The sequence below is a fragment of the Camelus ferus genome, chromosome 15, assembly GCF_009834535.1.
Source record: "Camelus ferus isolate YT-003-E chromosome 15, BCGSAC_Cfer_1.0, whole genome shotgun sequence".
Taxonomy (NCBI): Eukaryota; Metazoa; Chordata; class Mammalia; order Artiodactyla; family Camelidae; genus Camelus; species Camelus ferus.
In genome coordinates this window covers 44,621,911-44,649,801 of record NC_045710.1, presented here as the reverse complement: position 1 = coordinate 44,649,801, position 27,891 = coordinate 44,621,911, and the positions used below count along the sequence as shown (strand labels likewise).

Below are 27,891 nucleotides of genomic sequence, written 5' to 3'. Positions count from 1 at the left end.
GTGACTATTCTCCGAATTTATGAAGTGAATTCATACTTGTCCATCTTTATTCAGCTCTCAGCTCTAGAAAGCCTTTCTCTTCCCCCTCTTAGTCAGGGTAGCCCTTCTCAACCTTCAGTACCAACTTTTTTTTTTTTCTTTTTGGCAGGGAGGTAATTAGGTTTCCAACTTTCTTTGTCCACCTCTGAGAAGCGCTCCTTTACCCCTAGGCTGAATTACTCACTGCCTTTCCTTTTGCTCCCACAGCACTTTATCCATGCCTCTAATTACAGACACTCTAACACTATATTATGATTTATTTATGTGTCTGCACCTCACCAGGTTGTGTTCTCCTTCAGGTCAGGCACTGGGTTTCATTCATGTTTGTATCCCTAGTCTGCCATGTAATCAGGATTCAATAAATATTTGTTAAATGAATGAATAAATGGACATCTTTGGTTTGACTTTACAAAACATACAGGAAATATTTCTTTGAAAGAACATTTCTTATAATCATCTTTCTATAGAAGCTAAGGGTATAAAATTAAATCTTAATTTAGCAAAGGCCCTTGGCAAGCAACTATTTCAATGTCAACAACGTATCTTGCTTTCTTTAATACAAGGGTACCAAGACATAGTTACAAATACAAATTGTAAGTGCCCTTTAATGGATGGGGCTGAACAAACAAATAGGAATGGTTTGCTAATACTCACAATCCAGGGAATGAAAACTAAGGAACTTAAAAGCCAAAAGAGCCTCAAATATTTTCATTTACTTTTTAAACTTTAGACAAAGGAGTTGGGAGTAGAGAAAAAAAATTACTGGGCACCCTGTGTTAAGCTGTTCTTTATGACTTCTAGTCCAAATGTCTTCTCAAAAACATTCAGGACATCTAGTCCCTTATTGTGTTTATGTGTCATCTCTTCTTTGTCTGTGAAATGTAGATAACAGCAAGTTCAGTTTCTGAGACCAGTCATTTGGTAGGTTATTTGGATAATTGGGTCTCTGAAAATTGTTAATTCCTGCCAACCTCTTTTACTAACTACTAGCTTCAAGAGAGATGCATCAGACTCATCGACAGATCCAGAAGTTGGGCCATCCTCTTCATTGTTATTCTGTTATAATACTTGACAATTATTCCAATATTATTTTCAGTAACTTGGTTAAGTCCTTCCACCTTTTCCCGGCCCACCTTTCTCTGTGTAACCAAAAACATCAGTTGAAAGATTCTCAAAAGAACCGTCTCTTGATTCCATTCCACAAATCTGACCCAAAGCATTGATTCCATGGTGATGGGGGAAAAAAAAGCTTGAAAAGTGCTAGATGCCTAGAGATTTCTTTTAGCTATTTGTCACTGCTTCTTTAGTAAACGTGCACTGCTTGACAAAGGAGCCAGCATAATGAAAAGAACCCTTAGGTCCACGGGCACAGGAGCATCACAGAAGTGCCCACACACAGACAGACTGGAGCCTTCATGCTGACTCAGTCGAATTGTTCAGTTATAACTGACGGTGTTAAAGACTAGTGAGCTGAAGCGATTCAAGATTCAGAGGGAGAGGATGATTAATAGTGCAAAGCCCCAGAGAATGGGGGTGGGGTGTGTGATCCACAGTATAGGTGGAAAAAAATAGCCTTAATAGGTGGAAAGGAGGGGTGTTATTTTGGAGGCAGGAAGTCGGGGGTGGGGGTTCCTTTTAAAGCTTTCTGTTTTCCCTGAAGTAGGAGGTGAGGTCATTCTTGGAGGGTGAGGTGGGAGGGTCAGAGATTTGTGGAGGTTTGAAAAGGCTGTCTTGGATAATGAGAAACACTGCTTAGTGGCTGCCCTCAGGGCCCCGTTGCAGGTGGAACTGCAAGAAGGCAAGGGAACTAAGAGTCAAAGTAAAGGATCAAGAGCTACAGGCTGGAAAAGGGAGGACTGAATGCAGAAGGAACTGGACCCAAGAGGAGAGAGAAAGGTCAAAGGTCTGAGGAGCAGCGGAGGAAAAGGGCAGGATGGGGGAAAGACTGGTCCGAGAGTGGGGTGTCCAAATTATCATTACCATTTTAAGTGTAAGAAATAATATCATATTGAAACAACATTAAATACACTGTGATTTTGTAATCCTGCATTTGAGCATTGGTTTTATTTGTAGATTGTGGTTTTCAAACATTTAAAAACTTTTTAAATTTTGTTTTTTGGGGAGGGTAGATAATTAGGTTTATCTACCTATTTATTACTTTTGGTGGAGGTAACGGGGATTGAGCCTGGGACCTCGTACATGCTAGGCACGCATTCTACCGCTGAGCTATGCCCTCCCCCCAAACTTTTTTTTTTTAATGAAATTTTATACAGACCCACCTGGTTGGATCAAGAACCCATCTACCCTCTGCTAGCTCTAAGCCCTCCCCAGCTGTGGAAAAATTCCTCCCTATCTGAGGGATAGAAGCAAGTAGAGCTAATTTTCTGTACTACTAGGGCTAAAGTGAGTTTTCTATCCGAACTGTCTCCTTATTTAACATTCATTAGAAGATGACTAGTCCTCTACCTCTTATATTCCAAATGCTAAAATACTTTCCACATTGATTAAAGAATTAAGTATAAAAAGTTATGATATATAATTAGATTAAAATGTGAGAAAAAAATTTATATAAACTTTTAGTCAGAAAGGCCTAAACAACTCAGGATAGTCAGCACCCCAAAAAGAAAAAGACAGATGTATATATGACTACAGAAAAGGATGAACAACAACAATAATGAAAAAAGTACAAAGGCCATAATCAAAAATCAAAAGACTGCTAAAAAATATTTGCAACACATATGACAGCCTTTTTGAACAATAATATATCAATATCTATAAAAGTTTTTAATTAATAATATTAAAATACAAATAAACATGTACTTTATCTTATGATTTTTTATTTCAAAAATTACCAAATCTATAGAAAAACCACACAATTTCATCCCCAGCAAGATTTTTGCTATGCCCTTGAATTAGAACAATAAAAGACACAGCAGTGTGGTTGGGGAGTAGATAAGTAAACAACTAAGATGTTCTGATGGATTTAACCTAACCAGAAGGTATTATGAACCTGTTACCGAGTCCAAACTCATTATGCTCATCGCACGACAGGCCAATAAATCGGGAGACGAGGTGTTGGGACAAGTAATAGCGACTTTATTCAGAAAGCCGGCAGACCAAGAAGATAGCAGACTAATGTCTTGGAGAACCATCTTGCTTCAGTCAGAATACAGGCTCCTTTTATACAAAAAATAGGGGAAGGGATGTGGTTCCTAGCTGCAAACTTCTTGCCGTAGGAATTCTTTGTTCTTGCAGCCATCCATGTGGGTCAGGCCATGGTTATTCTCTATTTTGCAACTTGCCATCTCCACATAAGTGCAGAAGTGCTAACATCCTTAAAGGTCAGAGCCTGGAGAACAGGCTCTCCTGTAAATTTTAGGCTAAAGGCAACGCTGTTTTACAAAAGGTGCAGAGCTAGCAAGACTAAGCCTAGAAAATAGGGCACAGTGGTTAAAACTTAAGGAACAGATCCAATATGGAGTCAGATTTGTTCTCCTCTATTACAAACCCACAGAGTTGGAGAAAGTAAACCAGCTTGGTCAATCAGGAAAGGCACCTCATGGAGATAATACTAAGGTTGCTCTTTATGGATGAGTAGAGATTAGGCAGATTAATGGCATTCCAGTCAGGGGAAGCAGCATTCATTCATTTATTCATTCATTTCAACAATGACACTGCTTACTGTGAGCCTCAGTAGACTCTGGAGATAGAGCAGTGAACAGTCAAATCTGTGCCTTGCTTGGGGGAGAGATAATAAAAAAGTACACAAATAAATGTATAAAAGACAAAAAGGATAAAGGATGAAAGAAGGTCTGGGGTGATGTATGCAGTTTTAGATAAGATGGTGAAGAGAAGGACTTTCTAAAGGAGATAACATTTGACAGAAACTTGAGTGAAGTAAGGGAGGAACTGTGGAAGGAAGACAGCAACAAGTGCAAAGCCCCTGAGGTGGGCAGTGGGATAGAACTGACTGAGTGAGTGGGAGAGAAATACAACAGGAGATTAAATTAGAGCAATTAAATTATGCTGGGGGAGATCATGTAGAGCCCAGTATTCATCAGCATGGAAGTTTGATGAGATCACCAAGGAGATGAATGTAGAGTTAAAAAAGAAGTCTTAGAAGTGAGCTGGGAAACACTAATATTTAGAGGTCTGGAAAAAGGGAAAGATCCAGAGTAGGAAACTAAAAATAGGTGGAAAACCAGGCATGAATGATGTTCTAGAAGTCTAGTGGGTGTTTTAAAATAAAGAAGTTATTTATCGTACCAAAATATAAGGAGTGAGAAAGCTTAGAATATTCAGCGTGGCAGTGAGTAGCTCAGGATAGAGGGAGCAAAACCTGGGTAGGGCAATGGCATAAGAGGATAGTCACAAAGTAACTTTCTCAGTCACATACTTTGACAATAATATTTACAAGAAGGTCTTAAACATGATACAAAGCATATAGAGTAGTAGAGTAGTTGTAGAGTACAACTTTTAAAATTTTATATACAGGGGCTCAGTTGTCCCTCCAGGTGAGACTATGCAGGACAGCCTTATTTCATAGATGAGCAATTTAAGGCTCAAAGTGGGTGGGAAACCATGACCATTTAAAAGATACAGTGATCAAAGACAGAGTTGAGTCACCCTTTCTCTGATTCCACATCCAGTGCTCTTTCTGCAACCTTTGCCTGCCTCATCTTAATGTTCCAACATTCAAAGTAGGCATAAACTTGATGAATAATTTACTGTTTTTTTCCTCAGAAAAGTTTCCTTTAAAAAACTTCACAGCTTGGGGAGATGGGGTTATAGCTCAGTGGTATAGTGCATGCTTAGCATGTATAAGGCCCTGGGTTCACTCTCCAGCATCTCCATTAAAAAATAAAATAAGATAAAAAAATAAATAAAATTAAAACTCCACAGTTAAGAATCAAGAGTGAAATCAACCCATACTTTCATATAGGTACAACAGAAAGAGATAATTCTGTCATTGTGAGGCTTTTTTCATAGGGATTAGCTGGATCAGAACCTAACGGATTTAGCAGCTGGACCCTGCTGTCTCTCTGATGTGATGGAGGTCAAGACATTCTTCTTTTCCAGTAGATCTTTTATCATGTACTTTACTGAGTTGTTGAATGTCTTAGCAATCAGATACTGTTTTTAGAGGCTTTAAAAAACCTTGAATTTGATGTTCCTAAGTATTTCCTCATTTATTGACAATTCTATCCCACAACCGAATACAAGCACTAAGTATCTTTTTCATTTCAGATTTTAACTTATGTCCAAACCCACAACAGAAGTCTTTAACAAAACTATATTAGTGATGGGTTGGAGTTACTGTTTCAGCTTTATAAATGCCTTGCTGCATATTCTTGTGGGAAAGGAGTAGTGGCAGGGGTGTGTGAGGAATGTGTATAGAAATTAAAAATAAATGAAAGTTGCTGATAAGTTTATATAATAAGGTTTACTAGCTTATTCCACTTTTCCTTTTTTTTTTTTTTTGACAACCTTTATTCAATTCTATTGGCCAAACAGCCTGCTGTTTTTAATACCTTTCATATGCCTGAGACTCTATATCCACACTGTCCCAAATTATCCTAATTTACAGGGTTTCTTTTGTCCATCATTTCAATCAGGGAAAACAGTAGAAGATTAATAAATGTGCTTTTAAGAAAGACAGATCATCAATGCCTGAAAGAAGAAACAATAGATAATATATTATTTCAACTGGATAACCAGGTGGAAAATAGTTCATGCATAGTCAAAGATGTTTTAAAAATTCAAAATATCCCATTTATTTTATTCTTTAAGTTACAAAACAGTTTATAATTGCAAAAGACTTCAAATAATACAAAAATGTAGAAAGCAAAGCAAAAGAATTACATGAGAGAAGCTGTATGCTGTTATATAGCAGATTTTCAATATGCATTATTAAAGTAATTTTGCCTGTATTCTTATTTTTTCCTTTTTATAAATTAGTAGTTATCCTAATTACAAATGGTTAAGACCACAGACATTGGAGCCAAATTGTCTGAGTTTAAGCCCTGCCCTGCCACTTTCTGGCTGTATGTATGACCTTGAACAAATTATTTACATCTTCCTGGTGCCTCAGCTTTCTCATCAGTTAAGTAGTATCTATCTCATAGGATTGAAACAAGAATTAATTGAATTGGTATAGGAGGAGTTTAGAAGAGTGCCAGGCTGAGAGTAGATGCTATATAAGCATAAATTCTTATTAGAATTGTAATTTTTCTTTCCCAATTATGTTGGGTACCTCTTGTTATTATACAGTCGGCCCTCCATATCTGCGGTTCTGCACCCATGGAAATGCCATTTTACATAAGGGATTTTATCATCTGCAGATTTTGGTAGCCTCGGAGGTCCTGAAACCATTAATCCCCAAAGGACAACTGTGTGTCATCTTCCTGTTTACATCTTTCCTATTCCAGTTAGATGTGTTTCTGGGCTACTGATTTAAGTGTTTAATCTTGCCCTTATACCACACTGTTTTAATTATTATTGCTTTATAATACATGTTAACATCTGTTAGAGTGAAATCCATCATGACTCCCCTTTTTAGAGTGAAAACGTGTATATGTGTATATCGATTTTTCATTTTTATACATGAATTTAACACTTTCTCAAAGTTAAAATTATTTAGTTTTGCTTTAATGGCATTAACCTATAAAATGATTTGTTAAGTGACCTCTTTCAAATATGTAATTTCCTCATCCAATAACTTAGTCTGTGTTTTCATTTATTCAAGTCTTCTTTTAAAAAAGAAGACAAAGTTTAATGTTTTTCTTCATGTAGGTCATAGTTTTCCTTTGTCAAAATCACTTCTAGGTACTTTGTATTTTTTTGTAGTTATTGTAAATGATGTCTCTTTTTCATCACATTTTTCTTATTCCTAGTATATAGAAATGGTCTTAATGTGTGTGTATTGTTTTATACCTTCTTGTTTGATCCAGCACTATTTTCAATTTCCTGCATCAAGAGGTATTCAATTAATATTATTAATTTGAATCAACTTTTAAAGTAATCTAGTTATATCAGCATCTTTAAATAATGATTTATTGCCTTCTCCTTTTAAATATGTTTACATCATATCTAATATATGTTCTGTTATTTCAGTCAGAACTTCTAACTCAATATTATAGGAAAGTGATTGCAATTTACATCATAGGCAGAAACTAATCTCCCTTATACAGAAAAATTTCCTACCAAACCCAGAGAAAAAGACCAACAAGAGAAAAATGGACAAAGGATAAGAATAGACAGTTCAGAAAGAAGGAAATATAAGTTCTTAAACATTAAAAAAAAAAAAAAAAAAGCTCAACCTCACTTTTAATGAGAAAAATGCTGTGGTACCATTTTTTTACCCATTAGTTTGGCAAATAACCAGAAGTTTGTTAACACTGTTGACAGACTGTAGGAAAACAGGTGCTCTCATCCACTGCTGGTAGGAATGTAAATTGATTTAATCCCTACAGAGGGCAATCTGGCAATATCTGTCAAAATTATACATGCATATGTCCTTTGACCCAGAAATACCACTCCTAGGAATTTACCCTGCAAATACATTTGCACACGTGCTAATTGACCTATGTACTAGATTATTCATTGCAGCATTGTTTGTAATAGCAAAACACTGGAAAACAATCTAAGTGTCTATCAATAAGGAATTAGTCAAATAAATTGTAATGTATCCCTGAAGTAGAGTACTATGCTGCCAAGAAAGAATGACTTGCTGATGAAACAAAGATTTTCAAGATATATATTACTAACTGAAAATAACAAGGTGCAGAACAGTGTGTATGTTATGCTACCTTTGAGAGGAGAAAAAAGGGGCAAAATAAGAATATATATTTTTATTTGTATGTTCATAAAGAAATTCTGGAGTAATGTAGGCAGTACTTACAACAGGGATTAGCTTTGGTAATCTGAGTTTGAGCTAATGAGAGACAGTAGTGGGAAACTTCTAAGTGAACCTGCTTATTTTTTTAAATGTTTTAACAGTGAGAATGCATTGTCTATTCAAAAAACATGTGGAAAAAACATGTGAATGTATTGCATATTCAACATTTTTAAAATTTAAATCAGTTTTTAGATTGGCAATTATGGGCCCCTTTTAAATTGTTAACAGCACAAGGTGAAGTGGATGATCATATTCACGGGGACTCTGTGTCAGCTGTTGTGTATATAAGCGTAGCTTTCTGCTTTGAAGTAGAAGACCTAGATAAGCTGGATTCAACTACTGGCTGTGGCCTTAGGCAAGTTCCTTAACCACCACATAGCATTGTCATGAGGGTTGAATGAGGGAGGTAATGTCATACAGGTTTTAGTTCAGAGCCCAGCATGTGCTAAGTGGAAATGCTTGTTTTCGTGTTTTCTGAGAGCTGGTGCTTGCCCTCCTCCCTCCACTCAAGGCACCTGGTACCCACTTCCCTTCAAAGTGCTTGTGCTCTGTGGTAGCAGTTTGTTTGCAAGCCTGATCCCGTGAAGGCAGACACCCTGTTCTACTCAGCCCTGTCCACGCAGTACCCAACACATCGGCTAGCCTGTAATAGGCTGTATTGAGCACGTAATAAGTGTGCGTTCCTTCTTTCAACAGAGATCTGTTGAGCTCCTGCTGTTCGGCCAGGTACTCTGCTTGTTGCTGAGCTTTGAAGAGATATGATCCCGTTGACAGTCTGGCAGGGGAGACAGACATGAAACAGATACTTGACTGAAGTGGGATGAGTGAGAAGAAGGAGCAGTACCTAAAGTACAATGTGACCCTGCAGGGAGGGGCTGATCGAGGAGAGTCTCCCTTAAAAACTGGCTTCTAGAGTGAGAATTGAAGATATATGGAATCACTTTAGCCAAGATTATGAAGACAGTGTTGCAGGGGAGGGAACTGCCTCCTCAAAGAAAAGGGTTTTATGCTCTTGGGGAGCCAAAGGCCAGCTGACCCTTAGGGAAGGTGGAGGAGAGAGACATCTGCAGTGCCCCTGGAGGTAGACTTGATAAGACTTGTTAACACTGGTGTGCTTGAGCTGAAGAACAATGGGTTTCCATTGAAGGCTTTTAGGCAGGAGAAAGACTCGATTCAATTTACATTTCTTCAGCCAGCTTTTATAATTGTTGAGGATAATGATGGCAACTAAGTGTTTAAATGAATGAATAAATGAACCCCAAAGAATAATTCATCACCAATTATGTTCAAATAGACTATAATGCGAATTTACTTGGTTTACACATTCTTTTCTATTTCACTGAGACCTATCCTCTCTGTTTAGGTCTAGGAATTCATAAATCTCCTCACACTACAGGCTATTAACCATTTCTAGAATGGTCACCTCTATAGATCCCATTACCTGTTGATACAATTTTACTGTAGAAGATAACCAAATCTTGAAACTCTGAGGAGACCTCTCCATCTGCCCATACATGGGTAGCGCAGACAGTCCTCCTCCACCCTACCCAAAATGCCGCCACACTGCTCCCTGCTAACACATCACACCGTTACTCTACTTAGGAGAAGCCTCAAAGAACTTTACAAGAAAAATAAGCAAGTGTGTGGTTCTGGCGGAGAAGCAAAAGCAAATGTGGAAACTGAGGGATATCAGAGTACAGCCAGTTTCCCTCTTAATTAGTATGATTTTTACCATAACTCTTTGGCTGCCTTAAGCATCTAGAAATCAATTCGGGTAACAGTTCAGGAAATAGTACTCAGAATTGTAGTATCATTATGGAGTCTTTTTCTTTTTTTTTTTAATTTTAATTCTTATCTTTTATTGAACTGCAGTCTATTTACAATGTTAATTTCAGGTCTACAGCAAAGCAATTCAGTTATACATATATATACATATGTATATATATTTTCAGATTCTTTTCCATTACAGCTTATTACAAGAAATTGAATATAGTTCCCTGTGTTATATAGTAGATCTTTGTTGTTTGTCTATTTTATATACAGTAATGTGTATCTGTTAATCCCAAACTCCTAATCTACCCCTCCCCCCACTTTTCCCCCCTGGTAACCACAGTTTATTTTCTATGTCCAAGAGTCTATTTCTGGTTTGTATTTTGTTGTTGTTGTTTTTTAGATTCCATATATAAGCGACATCATGTGATATTTGTCTTTCTCTGACTTACCTCACTTAGGATGATAATCTCTAGGTCCATCCATGTTGCTGCAAATGACATTATTTCATTCTTTTTATGGCTGAGTAATATTCCTCTGTGTGTGTGTGTGTGTGTGTGTGTGTGTGTGTGTGTGTGATCTTCTTTATCCATTTATATGTCAATGCACATTTAGGTTGTTTCCATGTCTTGGCTAGTGTAAATAGTGCTGCTGTAAACATTGAAATGCTTTTCAAATACTATAGTTTTCTCTAGATCTATGCCCAGGACTGGGACTGGTGGATCATATGGTAAGTCTATATTTAGTTTTTTAAGGAACCTCCCTACTGTCCTCCATAGTGGCTGCACCAATTTACATTCCCACCAACAGTGCAGGAGGGTTCCTTTTTTCCCACACTTTTCATTATGGAGTTTCTATTCTAACAAGAGCTATTTAATATACTTGGCCAAAAAGTTAATAAAATCAAAATGATGTAACAAAAGACCCCATCTGTCATACCAAAATAAAAATAACAACACTAATACACAATTTAGAATTCTGGAATTACTTTTTTTCCATCTTCATCTTGTAAAGAATTTGACACTATTGCTAATATAGGTGCTAAGTAATAAAGTTCTGAATGTCTGTTTTGAAGGTTATGACTTTAGAAGAAAAATATCTTTTTTTCTTCCTGTGACATTCTAAAAAATAGGGAAGAGTCATTGTTTTATAATATAATAAATTCTGTAGATATCAATTATGGTGCTTCAAGCTGTGTAAACCTGTATGAGTGAACATTCTAAGGACATTGATCAAGATTTCAAATGTCTTATTACAACAGATTTTCTCACCAGAGGAAGAGACTGTAAACACCATCTGAAAATGAATCTCAAACACTGGAATCTCCTTTCAGAGAGACTTGATGAGGTTGACAAGCACCCTCTGTGATAAAATTATTCTTTAACTCTGAGGGGTAGCTATTTGTTATTTATATGGAACTTGAATTCTTTTGTTTTTAAACCAAGGTGTGAAGGAAAAGCCCAGCTGGGCTAATGAGCTAAGTCACAAATCTAAGTGTGATAAGTGTCGGTTTACTGATCTAAGTTCTGCTGGGCTAACTCATAAATCTGAAGTTTAGTGTCAGTTTACTGGGCTAACAAGCTAACTCGTAAATCCAAGCTCAACAAGTGTCAGTAACATGATCTGTTCCAAATTGATAAGCTCCAGTGTACTGATTCCTTGCTTTTTGTTGTTTGAACCTTATTGGCTAATAGCCCCATACTTGTAATTAACCCTATAAAACCTCATGTGCACGTCTTGGAGGTGCTCAGAGCTTCGGAGCAGAAGCCCCTCTGAGCCCGCCAGCGTAATAAATCTGAGTACTCCAACCCTCCTAGTGGTGCTTGTTTCTTGGCTGGCCTGTCGTTTCCGTAACAAAGGGAAACACTGTATTTTGATGAAATGACAAGCACTATATCTCACTGATATCTAAGCCAATTTATCATGATTGCAATTTATCAGTCAAATAAAAGATGAGTCATGAGAGCAGTGTGTCTTTTGAATGCCTGACAATGCCTGGTACCATGGATTATACACAGACATTTAGAAGACACCTAGTGACTGATAAATAATAATAATGATGATGATGATAAAACTAGTAGTAGTACTGAGTGCTTACAAAGAGGCAGGCACTTTGACTCGAGCTTTACAAGTATTATGTAAACACCAATTCTCACAATGAAGTAGATTCTATAGTTATCCTCATTTTATAGATGGGGAGGCTGGGTCAGAAGAGAATGGGAACTTGCACAAAATCACAGAGCTAGAAGGTAGTGAAGCTGGGATTCGAAATCAGGCATCTCCCCCTAGAGTCTTTAATCATTACTCTGTTTCTAAAGTGTGGGATGATTAAAACTGAGGTTTTTCAAGTAGCAGGCCATAGTCCATCGCTTTAGCGGGTCCTTAAACATGAAAAAGAATAGAACAGAAAATGCCACCAGTGCATCACAGTAAAGCAATGTTTCATAGAACTACTGTCCTGTTTCAGTTCTTTATTGGTAGGGATGTGGATTAGGTCACAATGTAAAATGTATTTTTTTTCACATTTTATTTTGTTTATTTATTTTTTATTGAATTATAGTCAGTTTACAATGTTGTGTCCATTTCTGGTGTACAGCATAATGTTTCAGTCATACATATACATACATATATTTGTTTTCATATTATTTTTCATTACAGGTTACTACAAGATATTGAATATAGCTCCCTGTGCTATACAGAAGACACTTGTTTATAAAATGTATTTTTTACTGTCTGTTGAGGTAAAAAAAAAAAAGTCTTTGCAAGCCCACTAACCTGATGTGTAGCTAATGATTTTTTTAAATTATCAAATCAAAAGCACTGAATTAACTAGTCTCAAGTTCTCTTTACTAATAGTTAAATTGTAAAAAAAAATTGAGATAGGTCATTTAAATTTTATCCATTGTATAAAAACTTAACCAGCTAAAAGTTTAAAAAAAAACCTAGAATTAAAAGTAAACAAAAATGTAAGGCAACAAAATTAATAATTTGAGGTCTCAAATGGTGAAGCATTTAAATTTCAATTAAAATTAAAATGTGAACATCATAGTTCAAACTATCCCCATCTTTGGTCCTTTTTATGCTTTTCAATATTTTCAAGCAAGCAGAGTTGGACTAATGCATTGCCAAGTTTAATCGTGCAGGTAAAATAAAATAGACGTGATATTTTCCCTTTTTGGAAAACTGATTCTGTTAGGTTCATATCGGTGTTAATCAGGTTTTGTAATGTACTTTTTCATTTAACACTGTGTGGTAGCTTTTTCATTTAAAAAAAATCATCTAGGCATCTTTCCCAGTTTATCACCAAGAGTTATGCAGATGGAAAAGATGGATTAGCCTTTGTGACTTTTGCTTTTTATTTGTGTGTATGGTTGATTATGACCTTATTTGAAAGTGTTTTTGACAGAATATTGAACTTGGAAATTTAAACTTTCATTATTACTAGCTTTGATTGTGGAAATAATTAAGTAAATGTTGATGAAAGAATCAGAGCATTCATTATGTAGGCTAAATGTGTTATGTTAACTGTTAAGATTATTGCTGATTTCCAGTAATGGGTTATTGATTAACTGTAATAACATACATCCTCCACTGTCTCTGACACATCTTTTTGTGAGCTGGTTTATATTATAACTTCAGGAATCATAGTTCAGTATTTTATGAGTTACAAGAATATTTCTGGAGGGAATCTGAAAAGTATTCAGGATTTTTCTGTATGAAAAGCACAGAACATCGTTTCTGACATGTCTGACATATCTAAGTGACAAGAGTTCTCCAAACAGATGTAGCATCTAATAGCATACAGTAAACTTTCACACTGCTAGGACAAGGGATCTCTGTGGAATATGATCCTAAGTGACTTGTTACACAGACTTTTCTTTTTGTACCAATTGTGTAAATTGAGCTTTTGCTTTAGAATAAGAGTCTCCTTCCTTCTGAAGAACAATAGGGAATTTTATTAATTGATTATATTTGTCTTTTTTGACAGCAGGACCACTCCACCAAGCTAGCCTTTTCTTTTGTCTTTCAGGCCTAAGGTGACTACCTTAATAAATATTGCTTTGAGTCTTTCATAAATCTTTAAGTTGTGTGAGTTACATGTTGGTTTTATTTTGAAAAGTAAGGATTTATCAGCTCCACTTTGTGTATAGTTATAAAGTTTCATTCACTCATTCATCTATTCATTCAGCATATATTTATCAAACATCTAATCTGTAGGTAAGCACCATAGGGGACTGAATGGAACTCAAAGACGTATACTGCAGAGTTCCTGCTCTTCAGAAGTTTATCAGTTGGTTGAAGTGCGGAAGATGCATAGTCAATGAACCACGAAGTTCTGACAGTTCTACCCCCTTAACATTTCTTGACTCTTTCCACTTCCTGCTACCCCCAAGGCTGCTAAATTATTTCAGGCCATCACCAGCTCTTCCTTGGTTTTCTGCAATAGATACTCTAACATATCTCCTCATCCCCAGTGTTGCTTCTTTGAAATCTAGGCTTCACGATGTTCTTTCTAAAATGCTAATCTAATTACTTCTTTCCCTAATGATTCACTATTGTCCTCAGGATAAAGTCCAAATTATCAAACTGGCTGCATTTGTCCTTGCTTCTCTCTTTTGTCCCATCTCTAGCCATTCACCCTCTTCAATTATGTTTTCCAGCCATTCTGAATTCCTGCCAGAGTCCCTAACCCACCCTGCTGTCTTCCCTCGTGTTGTTCTCCCTGCTAGAATGTCATCTGTAGTTGTGTGCTCATTCATTCATTTCTTCACTCAAAGCATCTTTCATTAAGGAAGCCTACGTGTCCAGCCCTGTACACCATCCTGAAATTTCCCATTGTGGTCAGCAGAGGGATGTGTCAGTGGGCATTGTACTGCACTGGGCAAGTCCCAGGGTGGATGTAGGCACAGGAACTGTGTGGGTAACGGATGAACCCACGTACAGGGAGTAAGTGAAGGCACCGGGGAGGAGGAAGGGGGTGAAGAGCATCTGGATTGAGTTAAAGGCCCAGAATGGAGAGACTTATATCGGGAAAGAGCAATCAGTGTGGCCTGAGTGGACAATGCACAAGCCTCAGAGCATGAGCTGGACTGGAGGAGGCAGGGTCTGGTCACCAAGGGCTTTGCCTGATGTGCTAGAAAGTTAGGGTTTATTTTCTTGTGAGGTAAAGGGTAGACACTAAAGGATTTTTTGAAAGTGGAAGGGAGGGATGGGAAACTGGAGAGGAGAAGGAAGAGTGGCTTGGTCACATTCATTTTTTAAAATCAACACTCACAGCATTGCTAGAAATAGTGACAATTTGTCACAAATTGTCTAAATAAGCAAACACAGTCCTGAACTGAAAAAAAAATTACCTGAAAAATTTTAGAGCCACCTTATGAATCTGGGGCAATTGACTAGGATGCTAACAAAGTTTAAATGGGAATGCACACTAGTTTAAAATTCTCATATTTTAATAGACCCAAGATTATGAGTCTCTGAGGACAGGGCTTCTGCCTGGCTTGTTCTTTACTATGTCCTTACTAGCAACAGTAAATCTAGCATGCAGAGATTATCAACAAATGACCAAGTGACTCTGAAATGTCTTCAAAGACTTCTAAGATCATTTAATGAAAATAGCTCCCTAGTATTAAAAAAGAAAAAAAGCCAACAACACAACAAAATTAATCCCCACTTGTTAAGGATAACATGTTCAAATGAATGAAACTGTGTGATTACTTAGAAACTATTGTAGACACAATTATAGGAAAAATCACATCTGAGGAAAACATTTTCATCATTAGAGAAGTGAGAGGTTTTCGACGTCGTTGTATTCCCAGTTCCAGCGTAGTACGTACCACATGTCGGGGACGCAAAATACTAGCTAAATGAATGAATGACTGAACAAATATAGAGAATGCTTCCTTAAGGCACATATATTCACAAAATCCCCAATGAAAATTTTTTTCTGCACTTCTCTTTGTCAGCTTTAATCTTCAAGAGAAAAGGAACACACAGAAGTTAGGGGTTGTCTTTGGGCCAGAAAGGAATCTTTTAGCAGTTTTAACACATCACGGAGGGTGAAGAGCTCTGTCTGTCTATTAATGGCAGACCTGGGAGGAGGCTCCTGATCTCCTGAGTCCAGACATTTTCACTGTCCCATTTTGCTACTCCAATTAAAAAAAAAATGTGGCAACACATAAAAATACTGTTTGATCCTATGTAACTCATCTTTTTGGCACAGATCAAACTTCTCTCTCTCTCTATTGCAGCTCCTACAAAGCCATGTGTCTCCTGCAGGAGGAGAATTTGAAATACAGATGCGGAATTCTTAAATGAAAGTGTTTCCCCTCAAGTGAACCTTGTGTGTTGTTCTCTATACCAGTTATTTCCGCAGCATATGTTGTTTGGTTTCAGTCTTCGACAACCAATGAAGTTTATGTTGTACACAAGACCTTAGAGATTTCATGTTCACTGGGGCCAAATAAAAGTAAATTCTCTCGTGCCCTTCTCCCAGGAACTTCACTAAGACATTCTGCTGAGTGCCTTCTCAGATGTGCATGTATTCTACTTCTCTCTCCAGATTCCAGGCTAAAGCCCCACTTACTCTGTCCTCTCTCACTGGGTCCTCTCTCGTCCCATTAGGTCCCCTTAATGGTCCTCTTTTCTTTCCTTAGCCACTCTGACCTGATAAGAAATATGTTTGCACATCTCCCTCTCCCACTAAAGCTTAAATGCCTGAAACTGCTACAACCAGAAGGGAGAGCTAACACCTGCTATAGTCCTCGGTTCTCTGTCTTTAAAGACAGGGACCTAGAAGAAGATTCTTCTAGTAGCTCCCGTAATGGCCTTAGAGCTACCTACAGTTCTTTGGGTCCTCTCTGGAGAGGCTTTGTTGAAAAAGAAGGAAAGATCTGTCTTTTCTTCACCACCGTCTCTGGAAGGGCACTCACATCTCCTGCCTTGAGGGTTCAGCCAGAGGACCCAGTGTTCCTGCCCCTTAACAGGAATAAGAGGAGGTGGGGAGCCAAACAGGCTACAGTCTACACTCTCAATGAGGTGTGTGAGATAGGTTGGGTCCTGGTAGAAAGATGCTCAGGAGCTATGTGGACCTCCAACTGCCCCTTGCTTGTCTGTCATAGGCTTACTTACTTTGAGGACTAGGTTTTGTGTTTTTGTATTTTTCCCTAGCATCAAAGCTGATGCTCCTATAAGACAAGACTGGAGAGATTCTCCTGACACAACTGAGTGACAAGCTCCATTGACCTGCCTCCAGTCTTTTCTAGTGGCAGCAGTGGATGCATGGACTCCTCAGAAAACTGAGGCCCTTTTGGATCACCCTGAATTTTGAAAATGCTATAGTAGGTGCAGGGCCTTGGGGGCTCTCCAAAACCCCGACTAAAACTGTGTCCAGGCGTGGGTTTCCTGGTCTCCTGACCCACTCTCTTTCCAATCAGAAACCTTGTCTCCTGGTGATATAAGAAGCAGCCAGATCTGTTTACACCCATGTCATTCAGAAGACTCCCTCTTCTTTCTCCATAGCTTCCTTGGGTTGAGGCTGCTGGTTTATTACAAAGATGATGCTTCTGCCTGGAAGAGTGCAAATTGCCACCTGGTAATTAAGTCTGTGATCTTCTCTGTCTCCCACCTCATCGCCTCTGAAGGCCAACTGGCATTGTTTTCTATTTTCTCAGTCTGGCAAGGCGGTGGACTTGTTTTGACAGTTTCCAGGATAGCACGTGGTTCCCACTAAGCCCACACCTCTCAACCTCTGCACACCCCCAACCACCCACCAGCCACTGTGGAGCTAGTTGTTCCAGTGTTGCCACCCTGCTGCAGCCTCAGTTTCGTGCACCTTTGCTCATTTCGTTTGCTCACCCTGTGCTCATCTTATCTTCCCAATTCACTGCAAAACCCTTGTTGGGGAATCCTGCTGTTACCCAGTAAAGAAAGAAGTGTTGCTCATCACAGTGTAAACACAGTCTGAGAAGAAAATGCTGGGTAGTGCATTAGTGATGAGCACAGAACCTAAATTTAAAGGTTCTACACAAAACCTATAGATGAATTATCAGGTAAACTACTTTCAATGTGTTCCTTGGTATAATTTGACTTTTATAGGAAAGACTTAAGAGATATTTTTAAATACTTTGGTTTTCATGGATCTCAGAATAGGTTACATTTTTAAAATATTAAAACACAGTAAAATACTTTTTACACAGGGAGTTCAATAGTCTGGATCTCTACAGGCAAAAAAAGTGTGAAATAATTATCTGGATAAATCAGGAAAAAATCATTTTAGTTTGAATTTATATTGTACATTTTCTGTGTTCTTGGTATTGACCATGACACAAATGTCACTGTATATAAAGATTTTTAAAATCTTGCTTTTATTTTATTGAACATTTCAACATTTAGAAATTTGAATTTACTTTGGCCTTATTTCTAACTGTCTACATATATAAAGCATCTGGCAAATAGCAGATACTGATAAATGGTCAATTTAACAGAGAATTTTCTTATAACAACTACTGCTGTTTGATTTCCAGTAGATTACTTTATCCAAATAGAAAAAACACTAAGTGTCCAAGATTCAGAGCATTGTAAAGAAGCCCCCTTGCAACCTCCAAATGGATTGTAGATGGTTTTTGTTTTGTTTTGTTTTGTTTTGTTTTTTTGGAAAGTGTTTTGAGTGAGAAGAGAATGGTCATTGGACTTTTTCCATTCCATGAATCCCCTCCCCCCTTTCCTTTTTTTTCTCTCCAATTTTCTCAAAAGTGCAAAGAGAGAGAGGAGGAATGAATGTATATATGTACAAACGAAATATATTTTATATTTCTGTGCAATTCAACAGTTACTATAAAAGGAACTTGTAGAAGATATTATGATCTCATGCTTGTATATATATATATATGTTGCTTTCCACATTTCTTAAATGACATAAGCCTCATTTACAGAGGATTAGAATTACTGAAATTACGACTATAATGGCCCATAGAGTAATGTAATATTTTTCACTTCACTTTCCATATGAAAAGTGATTTAAACATTATTCATTTGAAAATCTTTAGACTCTAGTTACATTACAAGTAAAGAGTTGTACTGGCCAATCATGCTAGACCGTTCTTAAGAAAAGAGTCCATGAATTGTGGCAATTTTCAAAATGCCTGAGCAAATGTACCTGTTATTGAAATAAATCTTTTTGCTTTTACAATATTTCTCAGGATGAAGATAACAGAATGATTAAATAAGTAAATAAATAACTTACAGGATTTACACTAACTCTTTTTCTATGGGAATTTGACGATAGCTCTAAAAACATTTTAAGAGAACTTGAAAATTTCTAATTTAGTCAAATTATAAATGAGATTTTTTTAAAAAACAAAGACTCCATTACATATGCATGTTCCAGTCCTTCCAGGTGATAGTATTTCTCTTTCTTTTCTTTCTTATAAGGTTTTAAAATTTACATCCAAATGGAAATGAATTAGAACCAAAAGAGTATTCTTTCTAGGAAACTCCTTCATACTTCATTCACTTATTTTTTATCAGGGTATCCTTGTGTACTTATCACTTTATTTTCAAATATGTTAACTTTCTGTGTTCACTTTCCCATCTTAAAATGGTAATAGTAATAATTTTTACTTCATTGGGTTATTGTGAAAATTAAATGAGTAAATATTCTGAAGTACTTAGTAAAGTTCCTGTCACATAGTAAGTGCTCAATAGATGTTAGCCCTTATTATATTTGCTGGGGTTGTTGTTGTTGTTGTTGTTGACGTATAGTTGATTTATAACACTTTGTTTATTTCAAGTGTACAGCAAAGTGATTCAGTTATTTATATACACATTTTTTCAGATTCTTTTCCATTATAGGGTATCACAAGATGTTGAATATAGTTCCCTGTGCTATACAGTAAATCCTTGTTGTTCATCTAATTTATATATAGTAGTGCGTACCTGTTAATCCCATACTCCTAATTTGTTTCTCCCCTGCCTCTCCTTTAGTAACCATAAGTTTGTTTTCCATGTGAATCTGCTTCCATTTTATAAGTAAGTTCATTTGTACTATTTTTTGGATTCTACATATAAGTGATATCATATAATATTTGTCTTTGTGTGCCTAACTTCACTTAAAATGGTATTCTCTAGGTCCATCCATATTGCTGCAAATGACATTATTTCATTCTATTTTATGGCTGAGTAATATTCCATTATCTGTATAAAGATACATATCACACACACACGTATATATCACATCTTCTTTATCTAGTCATCTGTTGATGGACACAGGTTGTTTCCATGTCTTGGCTATTGTAAATAGTGCTGTTATGAACATTAGGATGCATGTATCTTTGTGAATTAGAGTTTTCATCTTTTCCAGATATACATCCAGGAGTGGGATTGCTGGATCATATGATAGATCTATTTTTAGTTTTTAAAGGAACCTCCACCTCCATGCTGTTTTCCATAGCGGCTGCATCAATTTACATTCCCACCAACATTGTAGGAGAGTTCCCCTTTCTCAACACTCTCTCCGGCATTTATTATTTGAGACTTTTTGATGATGGCCATTCTCACTAGTGTGAGGTTATACTTGCTCTTCTTATTATTACTTTCCCCTTCTGATCTATCTGGGTTTGTGGTTTATCTGCTGTGTGATTCTGACATTCTCAAGTATGTAGAAATCAGCTTGAAATGATTTAAACATAGTACCACGTGAAGGCAGGGTGAGGTACTGAGATTTTTCTATTAACACATTTATAATGCTAATTTGATCTCTTCATAGAGGACTTTCTTCTGCTCTAGAAATATATTTTAAAACTTCTCCCATGAGGAAAGAATTGCAAAATACAGAGTAGCCAAAAATAACATAATTTTTAATGAGCCCAGTACAAACCTGCAAATATCATTCCCCAGACATTATTTTTTGGGGCTTCTCAGTCCCCCAAAATTCTTAAGGAATCCCATCCCACTCCAAAAGACAGCACAATGGCATGTACCTTGTTACTCAAATCAGGGACTATCAGCATCAGCATTTCCAGGGAGTTTGTTAAAAATGCAGAATTTTGGGGAGGGCGTGCTCAATGGCAGAGCACATGCCTAGCATGCACAAAGTCCTGGGTTCCATCCCCAGTACCTTCATTAACCAAAAAATTAAAAAAAGAGAGAGAAAAGATAGAAATGCAGAATTTCAGGCTCTGGCCCAGACCTACTGAATCATAATCTGTATTTCAAAAGGCTTCCCAGGTGATTCATACATACTGTAAAGTTTGAGAAACTCTGATTTAGTTGAGGTTCAGCTTTTTTTTTTTCTGCTACTGAGCCAGAAATATTTTATAACTAGATCAGGGTTTCTTGACCTCTGCACTATAATTTGGGCTGAATAATTCTTTGCAGTGGGGACCCGGACTGTGCATTGTAGGATGTTTAGCAGCATCCCTGGCTTCCACCCTCTAGATGCCAGTAGCACCCCCCTCCCTGATCAGCTGTGGCAACCAACAATGTCTTCATATTAGTCATTATTATACTTACATTTTCTGATCTACTGTAGTGAGCTTGTAACATGATCTGTTTGGCTCTGTCGTTGGCTAACAATGTTTTTTTGTGAGACAATGTTTGATTGCTAGATGTCTCCTCTGGGATAAAATCACCTGATTGAGAACCACTGAAATAGATCCACTAATTTTGCTACGTTCTTCTTTCCTTCTAAAGTCAGAGAACACGATAGATCATTTTTTACTGTTGTTAGAATCTATGTTCAGTTTATTATAGGAGAATAAGGTTTTGAAACATAATTTTCATAAAACTTCCTCAAAATTTGATAATATATTACTATTCTTGTCTGTCTTTCAGGCCTTACAAAGTCACCAACATGCCCTAGAGATTCACTGAGCAAAAAGCCCATGGAATTGTGAATTTGTGCTCAATACATGAATATACCCAGTGAGTCAGACTCATGGTATTTTCAGTCTAAGTGTCTGTTTCTTATGACTGGTACGAAGAAGTGCATGTTGGAGGGTCACTTTTGAGTCTCTGAGGGCAAAGTGATACCAGTTTTCTCAGAAAGAATGAAATGACCAGTTCTGTTATTAAGATAATAGATTTATTGAATATCTTTACTTCAAGTATTTTTACTACACTATATGGGCATTTAATCGTATACTTTGTATATTCCTTGGAAAGCTCACAATCAGTAGAGATTGTCTTCACAAGGTCAGAGTAAAAATGCAAAGATTTGACTCTGGTGTGAACTTAATAGCAAATATCTATGGCTTTCATAGGGAATAAACAGGTATTGTTTGCATATTGTGCTGGTATGTTAAATTGACACAATCATTTTAGGGGAAATCTTGGCGATACCTATCACAATAATAAACATACATGGCCTTTGACACAGTAATTCCTTATTTATTTATTTATTTATTTATTTATTTATTTATTTATTTATTTATTTATTTATTTATTTAGTGGGAGAGGTAATTAGGTTCATTTATTTTTAGAGGAGGTACTGGGGATTGAACCCAAGACCTCATGCATGCTAAGCATGCACTCTATCACTTGAGCTATACCCTCCCCCCATAATTCCACTTTTAGAATGTGAACCTAGCTATATATTCACATTAATGTCTAAAGATAAATATATGGGATATTCACTGCAGCATTATTTGGAAGAGAGAAAATCAGAAATAGCCTAGTCGTCCTCAGTGGGGGAATGGTTGAGTATTTATAGTACTGAGAAGATGGGGAAGAGCATGGAGCTGTTAATAAAGATGATGTGGATTTATACTGACCTGTTAAGTAAAAAGAAAATAATAAATACAGTATGATGTCATGTATGTTGAATAAAACAGAAAGCAAATATATTTGTTAATGCTTAGGAAATGTCTCAAAGCATACACATGGCACCCTTAATGATGATTATCCCAGGGCAGGAAAAAGAACTGGATGGGGGAGGTGACACATGAAGAGAACTTTTACTTTTTACCAGAGATACTTCTTTCTCTATTGTTTGAATTGTTAACCATGATCATGTATTACTTTTTAAATAAAAAAAAATTTAATAGTAATAAGTGACAAGTAGTACAAAGGAATTTATGAGTTTCTGTTTCTTATTTCTGATGAATGTTATTGTTTCGTGAAACTAGTAAAAACGCAAACGTGGGTTCTAATGCTGACCCAACTACTGTGGGGTGGTGTGTATGTCTAAGTTTGTGTGATAGACGGTTGCTGGGGAGGCACAGAGCAAGAGTAAGATCAAGATCTGAAAAAGAATAACTACCTTACAGGGTTGCTGTAAGAATTCAGTGAATATTGCACAGAAAGTTCTCTAACAGCCTGCTAGACAGCAGGCAGACACTCAATACAGTTGATTACATTCCTTTATTCATATCCCACTCCAAGGTTTGAACTCTGTTTGATTCTAACAAATGAAGGTAATGAAAAAAGTATTAGACACATGTCAAACCTGTGTTCCGAATCTGATTTTGAAAATACAGGGATCAAACATAATTATCTACTCTTGTCATTTCTTTTTGCACTTGTTAATAACAAGTTTATACTGAATACCCCATTTGGGCTAACTCAGGCAAAAACAATGGGCTAAATATTTACATCTGATTCACTATCGTCAGACAGATCTGACCTCCTACGGGGTATGATTTTAAGGACGGGATGAAAAGAGCCGAAGAAGGGGATAGCAAACTGGAACGATTTTAAACTTTACAATACACAAAGAGCTTTATGGGTCACACTGCTCCTTCACATCCATTTGATCCTTATATGGATGAGACAGGAGTGGATGATACCAGCCTCACCAAATAGGTGAGAGGGAAACTGAGGCCCAAAGAGGTGAAGTGACTTGCCCAAGGTCATACTCTGAGCAAAGTTAGGTGTTACATCCAGTCAGCTTTTATTCCTATTATCCTGCCATCTACAAAAATCAGTTGCCTGGACCAAGAGCTGAAAATGTGGCGGGAAAAACTTTAAAAAAAAAAAAAAAAAAAAGACAGGCCCAGTTTTCTCAGTAATTCAATGAAAGTATTCCAAAAGATCAGTGTATATATCATATATATTACATAGTTTGGTTTGATATTATTCAGTTAAGCAATGAATAAAAATCTAAGGTCTGAAAGTAATCCAATATCATTTCGGTAAATCTACTGGAGGGTGAGGGAGTTATTCTTAGGCGGTGCGTTGGTGTTAGCCTTTGTCCACTGTGAGTTAGGATTTGCTGAGGAAAACTGTGTTGATTTAATAAACCATTTCTCAACCTCTTGGTGGCACAATGGGCCCACTAAACTTTGGTGGGCTGCTTGCTGCTTCTTCAGCAAAGAACAATCAGTAAAGATTTGGAGGGCACTTGGGGACAAGAGAGGCAGCCATGTGAAGGGCCACGTGCGTGTGACTTTCATAGAAAATACTATTTGGTGATGATGAAGTATGTGAAGGGCATCTGTGCAGAAAGGAAAAACCGAGGGTAGGGGAGTAGGGGGAGATCAAGGGCAGCTGGCATGCACCCTTGTCCAGCAAAAACACGCGATGTTAAGCCAATCACAGGGATTATAGTGTCTTAATTTTTTAGGAAGGATCGGTTGTTGAAGCAAGCAAATTCCAGCCTGGGGAGAAACCGTGTTAAAATCTGAAGGAGGCTTGCCAAAGAACTATTTAGGTGTCTTTTCCAGGTCTCTGAGATTACCAGGCGCCAAGGGAGCGCGCCCCACACCTCACCCCAACCTCTCAGCATCCTGACCCCAAACCGAGGCCTTTAAAATGGATTACAGAGGTCCGGGGCCTACAATCGGCCTCCCTTGTGTCCTTTTCTTTCCTTTTTTCCACCCCTCCCGGATTTAAAAAACAACTGGGTGTGCCCACCCTTTCAGAAGGGCAGCCCCATCTGAGGGGACGAGTCCCGATCCCGGCGGGCTCCGACTCCGCACGTTGGCGGGAGGCGGCGGGGGCGGGCCAGCGCGGGTCCGGGAAAGGCCAAACGAACGCTGGCTGCCGCGCGCCGCACTCCGCGCTCAAACTCGCGCCTCCACCAACTCACGAGCTGCGCCCCACCCTCTCCGTCACCAAAGGCGCCCAGCCAATGAACGGGGCGGAAAGGCCGGGCCTGCGGGCTAAGCACTGGGAGGGGGAGAGGCGGGAGGGGGACGGGAAGTCGAGGGCGGGCTGCGCTTGAGTGACAGCTCGTTCGAACCAATCCTCTGCGAGGCTTCTCTTCGCTCTCCTCTCTGCTCCGCTCAGCTCTTCGTCCCACCTCCTTCTCCTCCACCCCCTCCTCGCTCCTTTGCGACCCGCCCCACTTCCCTTCCCCCACTCTGCGGGCAAATCGCTGCTGGAAAGAGGCGGGGGCCGAAGCGGCGGGCTCGCGTGGAGCCCTGAGGCGGGATTGACGGGCGGCCTGGCCAGTAGGAGGTAGGCTAATGGCGCGGCTGTGGCTGGAACCGGCCAATGGGCGGGCGGGCTGGGGGCGGAGGCCCAGGTTCCAAACGCTCCGCGGCGCCATGGGCTGAAAACTCAACCGAGATGGAATCTCCCAGTCTGAACCGGTTTCAACCGGTTCCGAGTTTGAGGCACTAGGAGGAGGGGGAGAAGCGGCTGCAGCGGCCGCGGCAGGAGCAGCGGGAGCTACAGCATCAGCAAGAGCAACAGTAGCTACAGCCCCGGCGGCGGTGCTTGTTCCAGTCTTTGCTGCTGCAGTCCGTGCAACCACCCAGAGGGGGAGGGGGGAACCACCAGTCGCTGAGGAGCAGGAAAAGGGGGGAAAGTTTAGGCGAGCTTGGGTGGGGGGGGCCCAGCGCCGGAGCCGCGTGAGAGAGGGAGCCGTATTTTGGTAGGGGGGAGTCGGACTGCAGCTGGCAGCAGAGCGTCCCCCGACCGTGTGGACTCTACACCCCCTACTCCTGCCGCTTCTGCTGCCGCCTGTGGCTGGAGGGTCCCTCTGGGGCTGAATCTTTGGGACTTGACCCCGTTCCCCTCCCCCTTCCCTCACTCCCCAGCCAGGCGGGAGCATTTATTCCACAGATTAATTCCCCTTCTTTTTTTGGGGGGGGGTCGGGTGGGTGTGCGTGTCGGGAGGAGGTGTCCCTGAAATAGTAAATATTGTTGAGCTTTTTTTGCCCTTATCCTCTTCGTTTTTTTTAATCTCCTTTTTTAAGGTGGGAAAACTGAAACCCACCTTGATTTCCTCCCCTCTTCCCCCTCCCCATCTTCCCTCGTCCTAATCCCCCGACAAGGAAGGAAGAAGCAGTTGGTTCAATCTCTGGGTAAGTCGACTGTGTCTTCGGGGCCGGGGGTCGGGCGGCGGCGCGGCCCGGCGGGAGGAGGCTGGCGTGGGGCGCGGCGGCGGCCGCGGGAGGCGAGCCCGGGAGGCGGCGGCGGGCCCACAGCAGAGCCTGCGATTGAATGGAGCCGCTTCTGCCGCTGGGGGATGGAGGCAGGGAGGCGGCCGCGGGAGGGGAGCGCTTGCTGGGTCTTTGGCTTGTGCGGGTAGCGGTGGAGAAAGGCAAGGAGTGTAAAGTGAAGAGGGGCCCGGCGCGGGGGTGGAAGGGCTTCCCCGGCCCAAGGGGCTGCGGAGAAGTTGAGATGATTTCAGGAACATCTCTGTAAATTATTAGGAGTGGAAGTTTCCAGAAATATTTAGTGCAGCAGCATTGAAACGTCCGCCTGCATCACGTGGCCCCTCGGTGGAGAGCCTGGGATCGCGGGAGGGAGGGGCTGTTGAGTCCCTGCTCCTCCTGCAGGGAAACTCAGATTTTTTTTTTTTTTTTTTTTTTTTGCTGAGTAGAATTAGAAGTAGGAAAAAATAGTTTTTTCGGGAATCTACAGATGAGGTTCGGTGCTGTAGTTTTCGGGGACTTGCGTGTGTTAAGTGATCGAATCATATACTGCTGGCTCTGTACAGTGGATGATACCCTGATTCTCCTTCATTACGATATCTGAGTGTGAGGTGGGTGGGAGGAAGTGGTGTACTAGAGGAAGCATTAAAGATTTGCCCAGTCCGGACCTCTGATCACGCAGAGGCCATGCTGCATAGAGAATGGGGCGGTGAACTTCAGGCGCCTGGTCTAAATGCCTCCTCCGAGTATGGGCGGGGTGAGTGCGTGCTCCTGTGTGCTATAGTTAGAAGTGCTGCAAATCAGTTCGGGTGGGAAGACGGGGGAGGGCGGGCCTTAGTGAGGTGTGTTTCTACTGAATGAAGCAGGCAATTGCCCACACACCTGAAGTATCAGTCTTTCTCCTTGTAGCGACTTGTTTTTTGACCTACTATGTAGTTATCATTAAGCAACGGTTATGATTTTCTGGTTTTTGGATGGGAGCTGACAGTGTGTAGCTGCCTGTCTGTTCAGTTTGAAATGGCAGTGAAGGTATTTTGGTAGTCACTTGTAGAGCCACCACATGGCTGGATAATACCTTGTGTATTTGTTATACAGTGAGTGGATTTTAGGATTGAGTGTCCAAGGAGAAGAGAAATCTTTTGTGGTTTCTTTAACCTCTCCCGCTGTGGCTGTCTGCTATCCGCCTGATTGTATATCTTCAGCATGCGGGACACTGCTGTTAGTGGAAAGAATGTTTTGGAAGCTGTTTGATTTGGAAGACTAAATGTGCTTGGCATTGACCAGAAAGCCGCCATTTCTGTACTACGTACAGTTCAGGAATAAGACTGGTCATTTCGAAGATAGCCCTGATTCTAAGGGTGACATACCCTGTTGTATTTAACACAAGCTTCTGTTCTAAACCTGATTTTTCACGGGATTTTGTCTCGAACTCTGTAAGGACAACGTGTTTGAAACTTTTTAGGCATTTTATTATTGTGATTTTGTCTATTGCATTATGATAGGTAGGACTAAGTAGAAAAGTTTGTTCAATTTTTACCCGCCTACCCTCAAATAGAAAGCTTTTGAAACGCAGATCTTAGTTCTTTGTGGAACTTGCTTTTCAGCCTCAATTTTAAAGATTGTTCTAGTCCTTTAAAATTGTACGGCACTTGAAGGGGGGAAATTTACTCTTTCGTTTGTAGACTTTGTATTTCCTTTTTTATGTTAGCGTTTAGATCAAAGATTGTGTATGTCAGTTATTCTGTATTAAAAATATGTTTAATAACTGCTGTAGAAATTTTTGAAATCTTACTAGTTTTTACTGTCAATAATGGATCAAAAGACTTCAGAGAAATAAAAATCCTTGAACTCTTAACTTCTCAATTT

General features: G+C 39.2%; 1 protein-coding gene and 1 long non-coding RNA gene across 2 annotated transcripts in view; both read left to right on the top strand.

Moving 5' to 3' along the window:
* The first annotated feature begins 5,551 nt into the window (after positions 1-5,551).
* On the top strand, positions 5,552-17,683 carry LOC116669000. Its single transcript, XR_004326358.1, has 3 exons — positions 5,552-5,636; positions 14,503-14,507; positions 17,674-17,683. It is a non-coding gene; the product is annotated as an uncharacterized LOC116669000 (long non-coding RNA).
* An 8,130-nt stretch (positions 17,684-25,813) lies between these two features.
* XPO1 (exportin 1) overlaps positions 25,814-27,891 on the top strand; it is a 39,361-nt gene continuing 37,283 nt past the window's right edge. Inside the window, exon 1 of the mRNA XM_032497632.1 lies at positions 25,814-25,953. The gene's annotated coding sequence lies outside the window, so the exon portion shown is untranslated. The remainder of the gene's footprint in view (positions 25,954-27,891) is intronic.